Source organism: Manacus candei, unplaced genomic scaffold, assembly GCF_025592945.1.
Source record: "Manacus candei isolate 608988 ecotype Guabito, Panama unplaced genomic scaffold, ASM2559294v1 h1tg000119l, whole genome shotgun sequence".
Classification (NCBI taxonomy): domain Eukaryota; kingdom Metazoa; phylum Chordata; class Aves; order Passeriformes; family Pipridae; genus Manacus; species Manacus candei.
In genome coordinates, this window is record NW_026138167.1 from 324,835 (window position 1) to 345,376 (window position 20,542).

Consider the following 20,542-nt stretch of genomic DNA (forward strand, 5'->3'; position numbering starts at 1 on the left):
AAAACTGGAAGTCGTGCCAGAGGCAGCCTGCAGGCAGAAAGGGATGCATTAATAAAGTTAGTGAGATGAGAGTTTGATAGACCTGGAGCAGCTTTGGAATGATCTCCTGATTTTTTGAAAAGGAGAAATGCGTGACTGCAGAGAGAGCTGAGATATCTTTTGGTGGCAGCATGTGGAGGAGAGGACAGACGGAGAGGGATAGTGAAGTTGAAGTGGCGAGCAGAGAGAGAGAAGGAGGCCTGAGCTTTCTCTTCTTTCCCTCTTTATTTCTTTAGAGAAGATCGCTTGGAGTGAACACATGAAAGACAGCAAGTACATGATCTGCAGCGATGTTTTTCTATTCAGTTTTATTCCCCCACGGGGCCTGAAAAGGTAGTTGAATATTTCCTGGGAGGAAAAATAATGCATTTATGAAAAGCTGGTATATAGAGAGGAGGTGTACCAGGCAGAAAGTGACGACGAGGTAGCCAAAATTCATGCTGAGACAAACCTGCCTGTTTGCTGAGAGTGTCAGAAATCTTCACCCTGTACCGAGAGAAGAGAGCTGCCGGAAACGAATCTCTTAGAGGGGGAGCAAAGGAAGCAGGAGGGCCGAGAAATGAACTGTACTTTCAGTACCTCAAATGCTCTCTTTGGGTTTCTCCCTCCCCAAGAAGCAGCCTGTCTGGCTCCCACAAACGATGGCATTCTGAGCATTGCCTGGCTCTGGGGTCTCACTCATGGGCAGAGATTGTTCCCGGTCAGCTCGCAGTGCAGTCCTCCCCTCCCCAGTTGCAATCGCCTGCTCTGCTGCACACCCACAGATGTGCTTTTGGGAACTCCGGGCTTCTACCCTTCTGCATCTTTCACATCTTCCCGTGCTGTCCTCAGCTCTCTGGGATGCTTGCAGCTTCCTCGGGGAACACGTGTCTCCTCCGCTTCTGTGGCTTTTCCCCTGTCCTTATTCATCTGCCTGGGAAGAATGCCTCTCTCCCAGCTCCCCGAGAAAGGGAGATGAGCCCTGCTGGGCAGCAGCCCAGTGTCTCTAGATTTGCCTTTCTCTTCTGCGAAAACGCAAGGTCTGAGAGGAATGTGGCTCCAGCAGGGCTGCTGGATATCCCAGCTCCAGCGATGGCAAGGAGAGCATATACCCTAGGGAATGTACTGAGGGATGAGCAGGGAACAGGATGAGGACCCTGACGCACATGCAGGGAGCACATGGGGCAACTGCCAGAATGCTGCTTGCGAGTGCTGGGGCTAGGAGGGCCCTGGCCCACCCAGAGCAGTTGAGGGTCTGGGGGCTTGGCAGATGGAGACCCTTACACCCAGCCCCTTCCTTAAACCAAGTCCAGAGGGATCCCAGGCACCCATCACACCACAGGAAACAGAGGTTTTCTCATGCTTCCCAGGTGGAAGAGCATTATCGAGTTCACCCTCCTTATGTCTGTGTGCTCCTGAAAATTTTCTACCATCTTAAGTATCAGAGGAGGGATAACACATTTAGAGGAAGCTGAGAATTCTGCATTTTTACTGAGAGGCTAATGAAGGATGGTCCTGCAACCATCCTTCCTGAGGCCAGGGCCACATGGTTGGAGGTCTCTCCTTTCTTACTGCTTTGCTTTCCTCTCTCACCACCTCTAACGCTTGGTCTGGCTTGGTTGCACCTCGCTCCTTCGCACTGTCTGACTTCACAGCTTCTTCACAACACGTCCGAGATGTAGTGTTCAGATCCTTGACGAGTGACACTCCAAATCTTGCGGACCCTTACTCTCTGTCTTTTCCACACTCCAGGCAACGCAAGAACCTCTCCTCCTATCCAAAGAGAAAGATCTTAATGAACTAGAGAATCGCGGCTCCTGCCTGGAGTGGATCAGAGTAACCAGGAGACGATGCCTCAAGAGAAGCTAGGAACACACATGGCAGTTGACTGCAGGATGCCCAGATTTTCGCTGCCCTGAACTGTATAAATCACTTTGCACTCAGGCATTCTGTCGCAAGCCTGCGTTCTGTATAGGAATAAAAACCCTTGTTTTCATTAGGGGTGCTAATTTGCTCTGCCGTAGAACCAATTAACCGAGTTTTGTTTCTAAGAGAATCCCCTGAAATCTCTGAAGACGACAGTGTCAATGAGTCCGTGTCCGCCAGGGCCCAGGAATACAGAACCGCGTTCCCATGATGAGGTCCGGAGAGCCAAAGGACGGCGGAAAGACCGTTGGTGTCCGCAGCTCTCTGGACCATTTAGCAGTGCGCACGAGAAGCTCGGGTCTGTGACCCGGGAGTTGCCGGTAGCAATGGATAAATTCACCATTTCGTATGTTGGCGTGTGAGCACTTGGTGATTTCACTGCTCTCGGTGGTCTCTACCATTGGGTCCTGCTGCACCTGGGCTCTAACTGCAGACACTGGCAGGGAGATGAAGAAAAACCGTCGGAAGTGTTTTTGCACTGGAGTTTTTTTCCCAAAACAAAGGGCACAGCAGCAGTCAAGCCAATACAGAGAAGAATTTTAAGAGGGTATAAAGGAGTGTAGTAGTTGAAATGTCCATTAATACTTACTGGAGAGAGGTGAGCGGAGAAAAGGAGTGGATTGGTGAAGTCACTGAAGAATGAAAAGCTGCGGCATTAAGCCAAGCGAAGAGAGGAAGAAATATAGGAAAGGGGAAGGAAGGACTGCACGAATTCACTGAAGGACAAAGAGTAAAGCAAGGAAAGAATAACGGCTCGACAAAGAAAAAAACGATGAGTGTTCCCAGGGAATACTTTATGGACCAGAGGGAGGGAGGGCTGGGAAGATAGTTCGGGAGAAGAGCTTTGTGAAGAACCTACCAGACAGGAGGGTAGCCTCGAGGAATATGCAAATCCACCCCAGGGGAGTGCCCCGGCCCCTACGGTCTCCGGCCGCCAACCCTGCGCACAGATCAAAACCGCGGCCAGCTCAGCCAGCCCCGCTCCCCGACACCGCCGCAGCCGCCGATCCGCTTCCCGGCGCCTCACTGCCCTCGCCAGCCCCGACTCTCTGCTCCTGGTGGGCCACCTCCTCTCCGCCTCCTCTGCCTTCCTCTCCCTCCTCCCTTGTCCTCCTCCCACAAATCCGCCCCGGGGCTGGGACAGGTGCCGGCGTCTCTCGGGCTCTCCTCGGGTGCTGGCTGGTGGCGGAGACTAGGCGACCGTGGTGGCAGCGCTACGGTCGTCCGTGCTCTGCACCGTAGAACCGGTGGGGCCGGGCTGGGCTTGCGAGAATGGTCGAGGGGCACGAGAGGCAGAACATCCGTCCGGGTTCAGTGCCCTCCGGGTGCAACCTCTCCTGGCCTTTCCCTTGGATCATCCCTGCTAGCAGTAGGATCACTTTTACTAGGGACAAAGACCACTTGTGGTTTTGTCGGGGGCTGTGGCACCTCTGCCACGGGGAGGCAGTGCATGGGAGAAACACCTTCCCCTGGGAAAACTCGGACGTGGCATAACCCCTCGCACTTGCTTTGGGAATCATGGAGATGCAGTCTCAGTAAGCGAATTCTGCTGTGTCCCTTGTCCAGTTCTTCTTGCTCAGAGGACCAGGGAACAACCTCTCACACCTGAACTGGATGTACTGGAATCTGCACATTTGCAGCAGGTTGAGGGGCACTCAGAGGCACATTCAAAAATTTCATTCTCTTTCCCATCTCTATCAGTTCCGTAGGACATAAATGACCACCAAAGCAGGGTGTGATCTATTGCCATGTGCACTGGAAAACCCAGGTCATCTCCTCAGGGCATTCATCACAGACCTACCATCCGCTCACAGTAGAACCACAACTTCCAACACTGGCTTCTCACCCGACACACAGAGATTCTTTTGCCTTCCTTGGAGAGACCGGAAGAACTAGACAGCATGTATCTGTTTGCATTGCACAGACAAGTCTTGAGCACACACCTGCTGTTGGTGTGGGGAGATGACCCTGAGCAAGAACAATTGCCATCAACCTCCTGGGGAGACCTTAAAGTTATGTGGGACAAAGAGTGTCTCGGTGTCACATTGCATTTACGGTTCTAAATCCTGGCAAAGCCCATGTGTGCAGCTCTGGGATGTGCTTCTCTTGGACAGAGCTCCGCGTTTCCATCTCTCAGGCGGTGGGGCATCTCAGATAGTGGCAGAGTAGGTGGCACCCCACAAGGGTTTAGGTGCATCCGGGCTCCTGGCGTGGCAGCAGGAACCCCAGGAGATACTGCCCCTGTTGCCATGAACTGTCTGTGTCTGTGTGCAAACGAAGGACTCGTGTGTCTGAAAACCCTCCTGTGACCGAGTAGGGAGCCCCCGCCAGGGCACCACTGACTCTTGGCCAACTGGCCATCCACCAGGACCCCAGAGGTCATTTTCCAGCGCTGCTATGCAGAATATCATTCCCAGTCTGTCCGGACATTCGGGGTTGCCCCATCCCAGGGACAGAATCTGGCACTTCCCCTTGTTGAACTTCCTCTGGTTGAGGACTGCCCAAACCTCTGATTTGAGGTCTCTCTGCGGGGCCTCCATCTTCCATGAGGCCCTGGAGTGTTACAATGGCCCCTTGATTGCTTGGGAATGTGCAGTGTTCTGTGTTCCATGTGTTACATGAGGCCCCATATTGTCACAATGGCACTGAAATGAGAGAGGATCTCTATCCTTAATGGCTTCGTAAATCAGAAGTTTTTCTTAGATAAAAATCCTAATCAACAAAGGGGTTTGCTTTCTTGGCATGGTAGCAGTCTTTTCTTTTCTTTTAAGACTACAATTAGTTGTAGGAGAGAGAATGTAGATGATACATGGAATCTAATAGAGAGTGTATCATATGCCCATCTTCAAGAAATTAGCTTACAGGCCTCAGAAAACTTCTTTAATAAGAGATTGTTCTGTTAAGAAAAAGTCAATTATACATTGTTTAAGCAAATGGGAAGTTCTAAGACACGTCTTAGCTGGTCCGAAAGCATTTAATTTAGGGATTAGGGTCGGATAGATCAATCAGAGATGCTACGAGGCCTGCTAAGGGAGAAGACCACTCTGTGAAAATGACTGCCCCTCCCAGAAGAAATGGACGCTAGATGGCAGTCTTGCTCCACGAATAAAATCCAAGAGGCTATTTGACCCTAAAATCATAAGAGAATTTTGGACTGCTTGTGAAGGGGAGGGTCTTTCAAGTATCACTGTATTTATACTCCGAAATTTATACTGATTCTTTGATTCATGCATGGTAGAGTACCCCCACGAATCCCCAGCTGGCATATTAAAGAAATGTTCAATCTAATGGTTTCTGGTCATGGGGTTTAAACCCTTTGATTCCATGAAGTTCCAAAGATATCCCACGCTTTGTTTAATTCCATGAGGTCCCGCACATCCCAATGATGTCCCTTAAGTCCCTGGTTTCTGTAGTTTCCCAGGGAACATTTGCTTCTATGATGCAGGGCAGTGCCACGACGGCCACTTGATTCCGTGAGTTCCCCCAGTCTCCCAGCAGTCCTTTGGTTCCATGAGACCCTGCAATGTTGCAGTGGGTTGACCTTACCTGGATGCCAGGTGCCCACCAAGCTGCTCTATTGCTGCCCTTCCCAGCCAGACAGAAGAGACAGAATAAGATGGAAAATTATTTCTACCTTGAGATCAGGCACTTTACTAAAGCAAAAGCCAAAGTTTCGCATGCATAAGTGAAGAGGAAAATAAAAAGATTTTCTCTCTACTTCCTGTCAGCAGCGATACCTGGCCACTTCATGGGAAGCAGGGCTTCACCACACAGAGAAGCCGCTCAGAAGGCAGGTATTGTAAAAAAATGGATTTTCCCCCTTTCCTGTTCCTTTCCTGAGCTCTTGTAGCTGAGCTGACGCCATATATTCTGCAATGTCCCTTTGGTCCATTTGGCTCAACTGACCTGTCTGTATCGCCTCCCATGATCTTGCCCCCGATTCAGCGGACGAAGTTGACAATGCAGATGCTGCACCAGCCCTGCTCAGCAGTTGCCAAAGCACTGGTGTGATTAACCCCTCTGTTGCTCCCAATGCAAAGCACAGCACTGTGACGCCTGCAGTGAGAAAATGAACTCCAGCTCAGACAGACCCAATGCATGTGGGATTCTGAAATGTCTCAGGGTTCCTTTGGTTCCACGATGCCCCTCTCAGACCTGGCAGTAGAAAAATAAATCAAAAAATTGAGAAGAAATCATCTTAAAGTCATGCTAAGCCTGTCTTCCACAGTCCAGAATCTATATATGTGTGACTGCAGATACTTGGGATGAGGGTAGATGCTCAGAGGAATTCATGGGTTTGATCTAGGAAACCTGTCCCAAAGTTTTCACTGCCTTTTCCTCCTTGGACATTTCCTGATGCCCGGAGGAAGCTCATGTCCAACAGCAGCTCCATCCCCCACTTCCTCCTCCTGGATGCAGCTCTTGCACTTCTGCTTCTTCCTGGGCATCTCCCTGGCTGCCCTCCTGGGCAACGGCCTCATCCTCAGTGCCGTAGCCTGCCACCACCACCCGCACACCCCCAGGGACTTCTTCCTGCTCCACCTCTCCCTCACACACCCGGGCTGCATCTGCACCACTCTCCCCAAAGCCATGGCCAATTCCCTCTGGAACACCAGGGGCATGTCCTACTCAGGATGAGCTGCACAGGTGTTTTTTGCTTTTCTTCTTGATCACAGCAGAGCTTGCCCTTCTCACCATCATGTCCTATGACCGCTACGTGGCCATCTGCAAAGCCCTTCACTACAGGACCCTCCTGGGCAGCAGAGCTTGTGCCCACGTGGCAGCAGCTGCCTGGGCCACTGGGAAGAGGGTCTGGCCCTGGGGCTGCAGGAGCTGCCGCCTGAGCTGATGATCTCCTGAGCAGTCCAGAGATGCAGTCACTGTCCCTGTCCTCTATTGCCTCCCTTTCTTGCTGCAGGACCAGAAACGACTGTGCTGCTCTGCTGGGCTGGGGCGGGGCAGGGAGATGGGGGGACCAGGGAGGGGCTGGTCTGGGCAGTTCCAGTGACTAGAAAACCCCAATGTTCATCTGAAGTGTAGGAGTGGGCAGGGTGGGAGCATTACAGGGCTGAGGTGGCTCCAGGTTCTGGGAGTGGTAGCAGGAGCCCAGGGAGACACTGTCCCTGCTGCAATGAACTGCCTGTGTGTGTGCCAGGGAAGGACTCGTGTCTCTGAACACCCCCGTGTGTGCATCAGTCCAGCTCAGGGTTGGACACCTCTCAGAGCCCTGACACATTTCTCTGTGTGACTCCAGGAAAACCCCCGCTGTGCCAGGGAGTTACCAGATCCTTTGCTGTCACCCTCCTGGTGTCCTGTGTAATGATGAAACTAGAAAAGGTGATCATCATACCCTGGTAATTTTCTAAGAGGAGAAATGTCACTGCTGGAAAGAAGTGTCACTGCTGGAAAGAAGTGTCACTGAAGAGGTGAGAAGAGGGAACATCATTGTTTCCTTCAGTCTGTTCCACAGTAGGTTCCTCTGGAGCCCCAGGGACACCTGCGGGGAACCCAGAGGGGCAGAGAAAGGGCTGCCTTTGGCTCTTGCTGTGCTGCTCAGCTGGGCCGGGCTCCTGGCACACAGGGAAATCCTGGCAAGCGGGCAGCACTGCAGAGAGACAGCTCTGCCCAGGAGCAGCTCCTCTGCACAGCCCAGCAGGGCCGAGGGCACTGCCTGTAGGCACGGGAGAAGAAAGGCAAAGGGAGGTTAAAGGCAGCAGAAAGATGGGAGGTGTTCAGCCGAGACACAACTTGGGGACACAACTTCACACTCCTCTGCAGAGTGAGTCTACAGGTGCAGGGCAATGTCGCTTGTGTTCCTGGAGGAATCTCCTAAAGCTACCACATCCCACAGCCTTGCACATCTGTCAGGACTCTCCCAGTTTCTCTGTTGCGCCGGAGGAGGATGTTCTCCAGGGCAGGCCTTCCCTGCAGCGCCGTCAGAGGGACAGCGCAGGTGGGCTCCTTCTCCCAGGGATGACTGCGGGGTGGGAAGGTGGGGGTGCAGCCAGGGATGCCCGGGGCTGTCCTGCAGAGCAGGGTCCCTGTGCTCCGGGGTTCTTTGTGCCAGGGCAGGGACTTTGCTGCCTGCTGGGGTCAGGTCTCATCCTACCTGGGTAGTTGCCCACCCCTCTGCAGGGAGAAGCTTGTTGGTGGGTGGAGAGAACCCCAGCAGGAGCCAGGCAGGTTCTTCCTACCGTTGGATGAGGTGTGTGTGGTCAGGGCTGTGGGAGGTCAGGGCTGCTCACAGATCCAGATCACACCAGCACATTTCAAAGAGCACTGTCAAATGGGAAGGACAAAACACAATTATTAGGAAGGAATGGAGTTTTTCTGAGTCAGTGTTTTCAGTTTCCTACTCCTGAGGAATCTGGGGGTTGAGAAATGGAAAAGGAGCTCCCATGTTGGACAAGTCACTGAGACTCCTGAGCTGTAACTTGGAATGCACAAGTGCTTCTGTAAGCAACTTCCTAAAGTGCTGTCGGCCTCTGCTCTGCTTTTGACAGAAGCAGCATCACTTCTGCTGGACCCATCTGTTTTTTCTTTATCTGCCCTTTTCCACCTGCAAAAAGAAAAGTTGCCCAGTCAGTGCGCTGCAAACAGGTAGGTTTCTCTCAGGCCACAGTGAGTGCACAGACATTCGGATGGAGTGGTGACAGGGAAGTCATGAATGGATTTCTGATGTTGAGTCTACTGTTTTGAAATCAGAAAATGTGGTGTTGAAGTCATCGTTAGCCTTTGAGAGGGAAACAGGAGAAAAATCGGATAAACTTGTTGCTAAAAATGAGCTGCTTCAAACTGAGGTTGACCACCTTCAAAGTCTTGTTCAAATTTGGATGATTATGAAACAGTCAACTCATGGATTACCCCCATCAATACTAGACAATGCCCGCAGGATAAAGGCATAAAGCCCTCCCAGCCCCTCCAGGAACCCTCAAATCCCATCCCGGTCCCACAGGACACTCCCAACTTCCCCTTAAACCCTCCGAGGCCCCTAGACTGCCTCCCAGACCCACAAAAACCCACAAGATGCCCCCAAACCCCTCCCAGTTACCTCCAGACCTCCCAGGACCTTTCAAACCCTCTCCTAGTTGCCCCCTTCCCCTTGAGTATGCCCCCAAACTCTCTCCCAGTTCCTTCCCACATCCCCAACGATTCCCCAAAACCCCTCACAGCTGCTCCAATCTCCCCAACCTCCCTCCCAAACCCCCAAACTCCCCCAAACATCTTCCCAGTTACCCCCACGACCTCCAAGCCCTTCTCAGCCTCCCCATTCCTTCCCAAAGCCCCTCCCAGTTGCCGGCCCGTCCCCCAGGCTCGGGTGAGGAGGTGCCCCAGGCTGACGGGCCCGCCCAGACAGGGGCGGTTCCAGCAGCATGTCAGGAGCCACCCCCTGCCCCGAAAGCTCCCGCCCGCCCTGGAGCCACCTCAGCTGCCCCTGCAGGGGAGAAATCCAGGCCGGAGCAGAGCAGGGGGCAGGGCCGGGCTGGGACCTCGATGGACGGGGCCACTGGGAGAGCAGGGGAGAGACCGGGATGGGCTGAGAGGGCACTGGGAGAGCAGGGGTGAGACCAGGATGGGCTGAGAGGGCACTGGGAGAGAGGGGAGACACTGGGATGGGCTGAGGGGGCACTGGGAGGGAGAGGGGAAAGTTTTTTGCCCCTTTCCTGGGCACTCGAACACCCTCTGCACCCCCGTTCCCGGCCGTGCCGGCTGTCCTTCCCCCCAAGCCATGAACAGGTTTTGGGGCTCCCTCGTGGGTCGCAGCCAATAGAACGGCTCTGCTGGAATGACGTCATTGCCAAATTCTGCTGGGCCCCTGTCCTTGTGCCGGTGAGTCACCCAATAGAACGTCGAAACTTCCGCGGGGGCTGCCGGGAGCGGGGCGGTGATGGCGGGGGAGGGGAGGATCGGGATTAAACCCGATTGGTCCCCATCGATCCCGGCCCCAGGGTCTCCCCCCGCCGCGCTGTTTTTCACGTGCGGCCCCAACGAGGCCATGGTGGTGTGGGGTGAGTTCAGGGGGTCCGGGGGCTCCTGGTGACCCCTCCAAATCTCCCCCAAGACTCTCGGGAACCGCCCAGATCCCCCCCAAGACTCCTAGGGACCCTCCGCCTTTCCCCCTCCTCCCCCAAATCTCCTGTGCATCCCCTTAACACTTGAAAATCTCCTGGGACTACCTCAGAACCCCAGACTCCCTCCTGGGGACCCCCAAACACTCTTCAGGACTCCGGGGCCCCTCCCGACCCCCTCCTAGAGTCTTTTGGGTGTCACCAACCCTTTACGGCGGATTCCTCCGTCCATTTTTCCACCCCGGACTGCTGGGGGTCCACCCCCCCAAGAAACTACTGGGAACTCCCCAGTGTCCCACCACGAGATTCCTGGGTCCCTCCCCCCCCCCAGCCCCCTGTGGAACATCCTGTCCCCAAATGGATAACTGTAAATATTAATAATTAAAAAGTGACCCCCTCCATTATTCAAGAAAAGCTTGTATCTCTGTCCTAAAAGCATCCAAGGGTCACGTCCCCCAGTTTTCTATCTGACAAGGGTTTGGAGGGGCTGCTTTGTGCAGGGAACCCTTTGGGGGCCCCTTGCACATGGGTAGGGCTGCACTCTGGGGGTGTGGGGCTTTGGTTCTTTGGTTGCCAGGGGCCACTGTGAGTCACTGAGCCGGGGTGGGGACAATGGGCAGGGCTGGCTGGGACAGGCTGTGGCACCTGTGACATAAAAGGGAAGTGTCCCCGTGGGGCAGCTCTGCAGGGCCCATCAGGGGATGCTGCCCAGTGCAGCCTGTGCTGTGGGGAGCACGCACACAGGGAGAGGCTGGGCCGGACGTGGGCCGGGGCAGCAAGGCCGCCCCAGGGAGTGGGTCCTGCCCCTGCCTGCAGGGCCCAGCCCCTGGCAGGAGTGCCTTGGGCAGGGCCCGGTGCTGCTGCTGGGGCAGGGGGTGAGGCCTTGCCGCCTGCCAGCTGCCTGGGCCCCTGTCCTTGCTGCGCCACATCCCCGAGGCTCCATCCCCGCTCCCCCAGCGCCAGTTCCCTCCTTCCCAGCCCCAACCAAGCCCTTCTCTGTGTCCTCCTGCAGGCCATGGCTTTCACAACATTCCTTTTGGTGCTTGTGCAAAGCATCATCCAGTCCCTGCAGGCGGTCGGGGAGGGGCTGCACAAGACTCAGTGAGCTTGGAGGTCTTTTCCAAGCTGAAGGACTCTTGGATTCTGTGATTGTGTGCTGGATTCAGCTGGGTCCGTGTTAGCAGCATTAGTTTGCTCCCAAAGTTTCCTCGCTGTCAGCTCTTGTGGCCTAAGGCTTGAGCTCCTTTAGCTCCTTGTGCTGAGCTACTGATGGGAAACGAGAGGCCTCTGCGAGCAGATTCCTGGTGTTCCCTGTAGAACAGTGAGGGAGAAGGTGTAGTCAAGTGGGAAGAGGAGTACTGTTTGTGTGTGGCCTCTTATGTGGCCTTGGCGCCTTTGAGGGGCTTGAAGGAGAAAAGAGCTTTGTTAAAGTGAGAAGTGAAATAGTGTGTTGGCTGTTCTCTCTGCAGGGAGAAGCTGTCGGTGGGGGAGGGGTCACCGAGTGGGGGAGAGGCTGTAAAGTGGGGGAGGGGCCACAGAGTGGGAGAGGGGTCACAGAATGGGGGAGGGGTCACAGAGTGGGGGAGGAGCCACAGAGTGGGGGAGGGGCCATAAAGTGGGGGAAGGGTCTGAGAGTGGGGGAGGGGTCATAAAGTGGATGAGGGGTCATAAAGTGGGGGAGGGGTCAGAGAGTGGGGGAGGGGCCATGAAGTGGGGGAAGGGTCTGAGAGTGGGGGAGGGGCCATAAAGTGGATGAGGGGCCATAGAGTGGGGGAGGGGTAAGAGAGTGGGGGAGGGGCCATGAAGTGGGAGAGGGGTCACAGAGTGGGGTAGGGCTACAGAATGGGGTAGGGGCCACAGAATGGGGAAGGGGCCATAAAGTGTGGGAAGGGTCACGGCGTGGGGGAGGGGTGACAGCCTGGACTCGGGGGGTCAGGGCAGTGACTTCGGGGAGGGGGAGGGGTCAGGGCATGGGGTAGGGGTCTCACCTGATCCCGGGGCTATCGGGGCCATGGCGGGGCCGAACCTGGTGGGGACACCCAAGTTTTTCCCAAATTTCCCCTCATTTTTCCCAGTTTTTCATCCATTTCTCCCAAATTTCCCACTCTTTCCCCAATTTTCCCCCCATTTCCCCCATTTTTCCCAAATTTCCCCATTTTTCTCAATTTTTCCCCATTTCTTTTCCAAATTCCTTCCATTGTTCCCAAATTTCCCCCATTTTTTCCCATTTTCCCCAAATTTCCCCCCATTTTTCCCAACTTTCCCCAATTTTTCATCCAATTTTACCCAAATTCCCCCATTTTTTTCTCAATTCACCCCATTTTTCCCAAATTTCCCCATTTTCCCCAAATTCCCCCATTTTTTCCCAATTTTTTCCTAAATTTCCCCTAATTTTTCCCCATTATCCCCCATTTTTCCTGATTTTTCACCCGTTTTCCCCAAATTTCTTACTCTGTTCCCAATTTTCCCTCCATTTCCCCTCAAAATCCCCCATTTCCCCAAATTTCTGACTTTTTCCCCAAAATTTCCCCCGTTTGTCCACATTTTCCCGGATTTTCCCCCAGTTTTCCTAAATTTCCCCCCGTTTTTCCCCATTTTTATCAATTTTCCCCAAATTTCCCACTTTTTTCTCAAATTTTCCCCCATTTTTCCCAATTTTTCATTCGTGTTCACCAAATTTCCCACTTTTTTCCCCAATTTTTCCCCATTTTCCCCAAAATTCCTGGTTTTTTCCCCCCATTTTTTCCCACTGGGGAAATTTGGGAAATTTGGAAAACTGGGGACCCAAAAATCCAAGAAAATGTGGGGAAATGGGGGAAAAATGGGGGGAAAATCTGGAGAGAAATGTGTGAAAATGTGGGCAAAATGGGGGGAAAATCAGGAAAATGGTGAAAAATCTGGGAAAATGTGGGCAAATGGGGAAATTGCGGAAAATTCTGGGAAAAATGTGAGAAAAATCCGGGGAAATGGGACTAAATGGGGGAAAATGTGGGAAATTCTGGGGAAAATGGGGAAAAATATGGGAAAATATGGGAAAATGAGGAAAAAAGGGGGAAAATGGGGAAAAATGTGTGAAAATCTGGGAAAATGTGGGAAAAATGGGGGAAAATCTGGGAAAATGGGGGGAAATCGAGAAAAACTCTGGGAAAATGGGGAAAAATTGGGAAAAAACCTGGGAAATTCTGGGGAAAATGGGAGAAAATCTGGGGAAAATGTGGAAAAAAATGGGGGGGAAAATATGGGAAAATATGGGAAAAATCTGGGAAAATAGGGACAAAATGGGGGGAAAATGGGGAATATTCTGGGAAAATCTGGAAATATGGGGAAAAAAATCTGGGAAAAATGGGGGGAAATGAGGAAAAATCTGGGAAAATGTGGGAAAAATCATGGAAAATGGGGGGAAATTGGGAAAAAATGCGGGGAAATGTGGGAAAAAAAGGGGGGAAATGCGGGAAAATGGGGAAAATAATCGGGAAAAATCTGGGAAAAAATGGGAAAAATGAGGAAAAATCTGGGGAAAGAGGGAGAAAATCTGGGAAAATGAGGGGAAAAATTTGGGAAAATGTGGGAAAATGGGGAAAAATCCGAGAAAATGGGGGCGAAATGGGGAAAAATCTGGGGAAAATGGGGAAAAATCTGGGAAAATGTGAAAAAATTGGGAAAAACAGTGGGAAAATGGGGGAAATGAGGAGAAATCCGTGAAAATGGGGGAAAATGAGGAAAAATGTGTGAAAATGGGGAAAAAATGGTAAAAAAATCCGGCAAAATGGGGAAAATGGGGAAAAATCAAGAAAAATGGGGGAAAATGTGGGAAAATGTGGGAAAATGTGGGAAAATCTGGAAGAAAATCTGGAGAAAAATCTGAGAAAATGTGAAAAAAATGGGAAAAAAAGTGGGAAAAATCTGGGAAAATGTGGGAAATTCTGGGAAAATGGGGAAAAATCTGGGAAAAGTCCGGGAAAATGTGGAAAAAATTGGGAAAAATCTGGGAAAATGGGGGGAGAAATCTGGGAAAATGGGGACAAACTGGGGGGGAAATGCTGGAAATTCTGGGAAAAATGGGGGGAAATGGAGAAAAATGAGAAAAAAATCCCAGAAAATGGGGAAAAATGGGGAAAGATTTAAAAAAATGGGAAAAAATCTTGGGAAAATCTGGGAAAAATGGGGAAAAATCTGGGAAAATCTGGGAAAAATGAGGAAAAATGTGGGAAAATGTGGAAAAAATGGGAGAAAATCCAGGAAATGGGGAAAAATGGGGAAAGATAAAAAAAATTTTGGAAAAATGGGGAAAATATGGGAAATTCTGGGAAAAATCCAGGAAAATGGGGAAAAAATCTGGGCAAATCTGGGAAAAATGTGAGAAAAAATCAGGGAAAATGTGGAAAAAATGGGAAAAAAAATCTGGGAAAATCTGGAGAAAAATGTGTGAAAATGTGGGAAAAATGTGGAAAAAATGGGGAAAAATCTGGGAAACTGGGGGGAAAATCTGGGAAAATCTGGACAAAATGGGGAAAAATCTGGGAAAATGGGGTAAAAATGGGAAAAAATCTGGGAAAATGTAGGAAAATTGGGAAAAATCTGGAAAATGGGGGGGAAATGGGGAAAAATTCAGGCAAATGTGGAAAAATGGGGGAAAATCTGGGAAAAATGGGGAAAATGGGGGGAAATGTGGAAAAATGGGGAAAAATGTGGAAAAACTGGGTTAAGCTGGGAGGAACTGGGAGAAACTGGGCCAGAGGGAAAGGGATGTTGCCATGGAAATGTGAGCCCGCCCCTCCCCCACCCGGCCCAGGGCCCACGGGGGGGGGGGAACTGGGTTAAACAGGGACATACTGGGAGGCACTGGGGGGGACACTGGGAGTTATTGGGAGCTACTGGAAGCTACTGGGGGGGTCACTGGGGTTACTGGGATGGACACCGGAGTTACTGGGAGCTACTGGGGGGGTCACTGGGGTTACTGGGATGGACACTGGGGTTACTGGGAGCTACTGGGGGGGTCACTGGGGTTACTGGGAGTTACTGGGAGCTACTGGGGGGCTTACTGGGAGTTCCTGGGAGCTACTGGGGGGGTCACTGGGGTTACTGGGATGGACACTGGGGTTACTGGGAGCTACTGGGGGGGTCACTGGGGTTACTGGGAGTTACTGGGAGCTACTGGGGGGCTTACTGGGAGTTCCTGGGAGCTACTGGCTGGACACTGGGGTTACTGGGAGTTACTGGGATGGACACTAGGATTACTGGGAGCTACTGGGAGCTACTGGGATAGACACTGGGGTTACTGGGAGCTACTAGGAGCTACTGGGGGGGTGACTGGGGTTACTGGGGGGGTCGCTGGAGATACCGGAGGCATTACTGGGGTTACTGTGAGCTACTGGGAGCCACTGGGAGCGGCCCATCCCCCTCCCTCCCCAAGGTCACCCCAAGGACACGGAGGGGGGGCGGGGGGGAAGCCCTGCCCCCTCCCAGTCCCTCCCAGTCCCTCCCAGTTCCCTCCCAGTCCCTCCCAGTACCTGAACTGGTCACACTGGGAGCGGCTCCAGGTCCCCCCTCCAGTTTGGGCCCCCGGGGCTATTTTTGGGACCCGGTGACGTCACTGGGGGGAGGGGCCTCGAGGGGGCGGCCCCTCCCCTCTCCCTTCCCAGTACAGACCAGTAAGGGACCAGTAACGGCCCCAGTGGGGGGGGGAGGGGAAGGAGGGAACACTGAGGGTGGGGATGGAGCAGGATGGTCCTTGAGCATGGGGGAAGGGCAGGAGGTTCCCTGAGGGTGGGGGAAGGGCAGGACCGTCCCTGAGGGTGGGGGAGGGGTAGGCGGGTCCCTGAGGATGGGGGAGGGGCAGGAGGGACCCCGAGGTGGGGGGAGGGGCAGGAGGGTCCTGAGGGTTGGGGAGGGGCAGGGAGGGACCCTGAAAGTGAAGGAGGGGCCCTGAGGGTCCCTGAGGGTGGGGGAAGGGTAGGAAGTTCCCCGAGGGTGGGGGAGGGGCAGGAGAGTCTCTGAGGTTGGGGGAGGGGTCCTGAGGGCCCCTGAAGGTGGGGGAGGGACAGGGAGGGCTCCTGAGAGTGGGGGAGGGGTAGCAGGTTCACTGGGGGGAGGGGAAGGAAGGGACCCTGAGGGTGGGTGGGGGAGGGACAGGAGGGACCCTGAGGGTTGGGGAGGTGCAGGAAGGGGGGGGAGGGGCTTTGGGGGGGCCCTTAAAGGTGGGGGGAGAGGCTGAAAGGGGTCCATCATTGGGAGGGGACACGCCCACCCAAAACCCAGTAAGTCCCAGTTGAGCTCCCAGTTCAGGGAGGGGGAGAGGATGCAAAAGACACGCCCACTTGCAGAGGCTATGGCCACCTTGGGATGGGACACACCCACCAGGGAGAGACCACGCCCACCTAAACAAGGGACACGCCCACCCCCAAACCACTAAGTCCCAGCTGAGTTCTGCCTTAACTGGTCCTTACTGGTCCCACCACCCCATTCCGCGTTCCACTGACCTGTACTGGTCCATACTGGTTTATATTGGTCTATCCTGGTTTATACTGGTCTGTGCTGGTCTGACCTTGATGGAGATGCTGAAGTGCCCCCAACCCCCTTAACTGGTCCTTACTGGTCCCACCGCCCCATTCCCCGTTCCAGTAACCTGTACTGGTCCATACTGGTTTATACCGGTTTATACTGACCCATACTGGTCTATACGGGTTTATACTGACCTGACCTTGATGGAGATGCTGAAGTGCCCCGAACCCCCTTAACTGGTTCTTACTGGTCCCACCACCCCATTCCCCGTTCCAGGGACCCGTACGGGTTTATACTGGTTTATACTGCTCTACCCTGGTTTATACTGGTCTGTACTGGTCTGACCTTGACGGAGATGCTGAAGTGCCCCCAACCCCCTTAACTGGTCCTTACTGGTCCCACTGCCCCATTCCCCATTCCAATGACCCGTACCGGTCTGTACTGGTTTATACTGGTCTATACCGGTCTATACCAGTCCATACTGGTCTATACTGGTTTATACTGGTCTGTACTGGTCTGACCTTGACGGAGATGATGAAGCGCCCCCAACCCCCTTAACTGGTCCTTACTGATCCCACCACCCCACTCCCTGTTTCAGTGACCCGTACTGGTTTATATCGGTTTATACTGCTCTACCCTGGTTTATACTGGTCTATACTGGTCCATACTGGTTTGTACCGGTCTGTACTGGTCTGACCTTGATGGAGATGCTGAAGTGCCCCGAACCCCCTTAACTGGTTCTTACTGGTCCCACCACCCTGCTCGCTGTTCTAGTGACCTGTACTGGTCCATACTGGTCCATACTGGTCCGTACTGGTTTTTTACTGGTCTGTACTGGTCCATACTGGTTTATACTGGTCTATACCGATCTATACTGGTCTATGCTGCTCTGTACTGGTCTGACCTTGATGGAGATGCTGAAGTGCCCCCAACCCCCTTAACTGGTCCTTACTGGTCCAACCACCCTGCTCGCTGTTCTAGTGACCTGTACTGGTCCATATTGGTCCATACTGGTCCGTACTGGTTTTTTACTGGTCTATACTGGTCTATACTGGCCTATACTGGTCTACACTGGTCTACACTGGTCTATAATGGTCTGACCTTGATGGAGATGCTGAAGTGCCCCCAACCCCCTTAACTGGTCCTTACTGGTCCCACCGCCCTGCTCCCCATTCCATTGACCCGTACTGGGTCGTGGTGGCAAGAACCCCAGCAGGAGCCAGGTGGGGTCTTCCTGCCATTGGATGAGTGCTCTGGGAGGTCAGGGCTACTCACAGATCCAGATCACAGCAGCACATTTCCAAGAACACTGTCAAATGGGAAGGACAAAGCACAATTATTAGGAAGGAATGGAGCTTTTCTCAGTCAGTGTTTCCAGTTTCCTACTCCTGAGGAATCTGGGGGTTGAGAAATGGAAAAGAAACTCTCATGTTGGACAAGTCACTGAGACTCCTGAGCTGTAACTTGGAATGCACAAGTGCTTCTGTAAGCAACTTCCTAAAGTGCTTTCGGTCTCTGCTCTGCTTTTGACAGAAGCAGCATCACTTCTGCTGGACCCATCTGTTTTTTCTTTATCTACCCTTTTCCACCTTCCTGAGGTTTCTCTCAGGTCAAAGTGAGAGCACAGACATTTGGATGGAGTGCTGACAGGGAAGTCGTGAATGGATTTCTGATGTTGAATCTACTGTATTGAAATCAGAAAATGTGGTGCTGAAGTCATCGTTAGCCTTTGAGAGGGAAACAGGAGAAAAATCGGATAAATTTGTTGCTAAAAATGAGCTGCTTCAAACTGAGGTTGACCACCTTCAAAGTCTTGTTGCGCCAGAGTGCAGAGAGAAAACTGTTGCTAAAAAAAACAGGCTCCTGGTTTGGTCAGGCAACTTCATAAACCAGTGTCTTACCCTGGCATTGAGACTTGGGAAACCACAGAGAACCCTGATTCTAAGTCTCAGGAGAGAAAGAAACAAGGAGAATTTGAAGTTCAACTGATGTTTCTAGAGTCTCCCAGCTTTCCTCACATTAATGAAAATACACTGAGTGATCCCTGTGATAATGAACAAAGGGAAGATTATTCTTTACCTCCCTCAATTTCCTTTGTGCCTGATACTGAATCCACTAAAAAACCTTGGACTCAAAAAGAGAACCCGACCCAGAAAACAACTCAATTCATTCTGATTCAAGTGGTTAAAGAGCAGAAGCATTATGGCGATAAACCTGGACAAATTAAAAGCCAACCAGTGAAACCCTATCAATATATCACATACCTTGGGATTCCACTTTGTTCTCATCAACAGTTAATACAATTTCCAATGGATATGGGGACAAAATGTTGGCAGCAAAATGCCAAAGATGGGATTAAAACCCAGACGAAAAAGAATTAAAATCACTGGAGAAAAAGAAGAAACCAGTCTTCAACCAAGAGCTTCACCCTGTTACTGTTTTGTTGATATTACCTTTTTGCTTTTTATTCTAATAATCATATTGTATGTTAAAATTTCGATGATTATGAAACAGTCAACTCACTGATTACCCCCATCAATACTAGACGATGCCCGCAGTATACACCCGTCCCAGCCCCTCCAGGAACCCTCAAATCCCATCCTGGTCCCACAGGACACTCCCAACTTCCCCTCAAACACTCCGAGGCCCCCAGATTGACTCCCAGATCCAGAAAACTCTTGCTGCCTGCCCATGGAGTGCCCAGTGTGGCCCACCAACTGCACCACAAAGCCAAAGCTTCCAGGCTTTCTTTCCTGGGAATTAAGGCTCTTGTTTCCTGTTTTCAGCCATGCCTCCCAACTGATAGCCCAACTCCCAAACTGCTAGCATGCCTGTTGATACAGAATTGTTAAAATAAACCTTGCCAGTATATGTTTTCAGACACCGATTATTTAGTGTCGTTTCATTTTAATCCACCCCAAGGGAATTATTAATAAAAACCTGAGTTATCCCCTCTCCCCTTTTCCTGGGGTGGGTTCTAACACCAATCAGCACTGACTCCGCCCAGTAGGCATAGCAAAGGAAGTTTCCTTTTGGTTTAGGGTTTAGTGTTAGGGTTAGGGTTAGGGTTAGAGTTTAGGGTTAGGGTTAGGGTTAGGGTTAGGGTTAGGGTTAGGTTTTGAGTTAGGGTTAGGGTTAGAAAGGGTTAGGGTTAGGGTTAGGAAATTTAGGCTTAGGGTTAGAGTTAGCATAAGTTAGGGTTAGGGTTACGGTTAGGGTTAGGGTTAGCAAAAGACAGGGTTACTGTTAGGGTAAGGGTTAGGGTGAGGAAGAATTTGTCTCAGTGCGCGATCTAACAATCGCGGTTTTAGCCCATTCTGGACACGCAGCGCTGCCCAATAAGCCCCTCTGGGGCTATAAGCCCGATTCACTGCCCACCGCTGTCAGAATCTTTTGCTTTTTCTCTTGGGTCTCTGCTTTTGCTGTTGCTGTTCTGTTGCGTGTCTGGCAGAATACCCACCGCCGTCCAGTATGTACTCTGCTTCTATAGAGCACTGTCCCCCGACCCCAACATTAAAAGAGAGACTGGAAGCTATGTGCAAACCCTGTTCCTTAACCCTAACCCTAACCAAGAGACTGCAAGCTATGCGCAAACCTTTTTCCCTAACCCTAACGTTAAAAGTGAGAATGCAAGCTATGCGCAAACCCTTTTCCCTAACCCTAACCCTAAAAACGAGACTGCAAGTTATGCGCAAACCCTCTTCCCTAACCCTAACCTTAAAAAAGAGACTGCAAACTATGCGCAAACCCTGTTACCTAACCCTAACCTTAAAAAAGAGACTGCAAGCTATACGCAAACCCTTTTCTCTGAACCTAACCTTAAAAAAGAGACTGCAAGCTATGCTTTCGGCCTCTGCTCTGCTTTTGACAGAAGCAGCATCACTTCTGCTGGACCCATCTGTTTTTTCTTTATCTGCCCTTTTCCACCTGCAAAAAGAAAAGTTGCCCAGTCAGTGCGCTGCAAACAGGCAGGTTTCTCTCAGGTCACAGTGAGTCCACAGACATTCGGATGGAGTGGTGACAGGGAA

At 52.0% G+C, this 20,542-nt stretch overlaps 3 long non-coding RNA genes across 3 annotated transcripts in view; 1 reads left to right on the top strand and 2 right to left on the bottom strand.

Annotated features, from left to right (window-relative positions):
- Positions 1–18,148, top strand: part of LOC127462142 (uncharacterized) — a 72,600-nt gene extending 54,452 nt beyond the window's left edge. Inside the window, exons 2-3 of the long non-coding RNA XR_007900308.1 lie at positions 9,682–9,774; positions 18,048–18,148. This is a non-coding gene — a long non-coding RNA (uncharacterized LOC127462142). The remainder of the gene's footprint in view (positions 1–9,681; positions 9,775–18,047) is intronic.
- On the bottom strand, positions 7,479–9,462 carry LOC127462152 (uncharacterized). Its single transcript, XR_007900320.1, has 3 exons — positions 9,181–9,462; positions 8,054–8,223; positions 7,479–7,615 (listed from the first exon to the last, which is right to left on the bottom strand). It is a non-coding gene; the product is annotated as an uncharacterized LOC127462152 (long non-coding RNA).
- LOC127462137 (uncharacterized) lies at positions 10,142–15,722 on the bottom strand. The gene is made up of 3 exons (XR_007900303.1): positions 15,524–15,722; positions 12,002–12,039; positions 10,142–11,324 (listed from the first exon to the last, which is right to left on the bottom strand). It is a non-coding gene; the product is annotated as an uncharacterized LOC127462137 (long non-coding RNA).
- Positions 18,149–20,542: the final 2,394 nt, after the last annotated feature.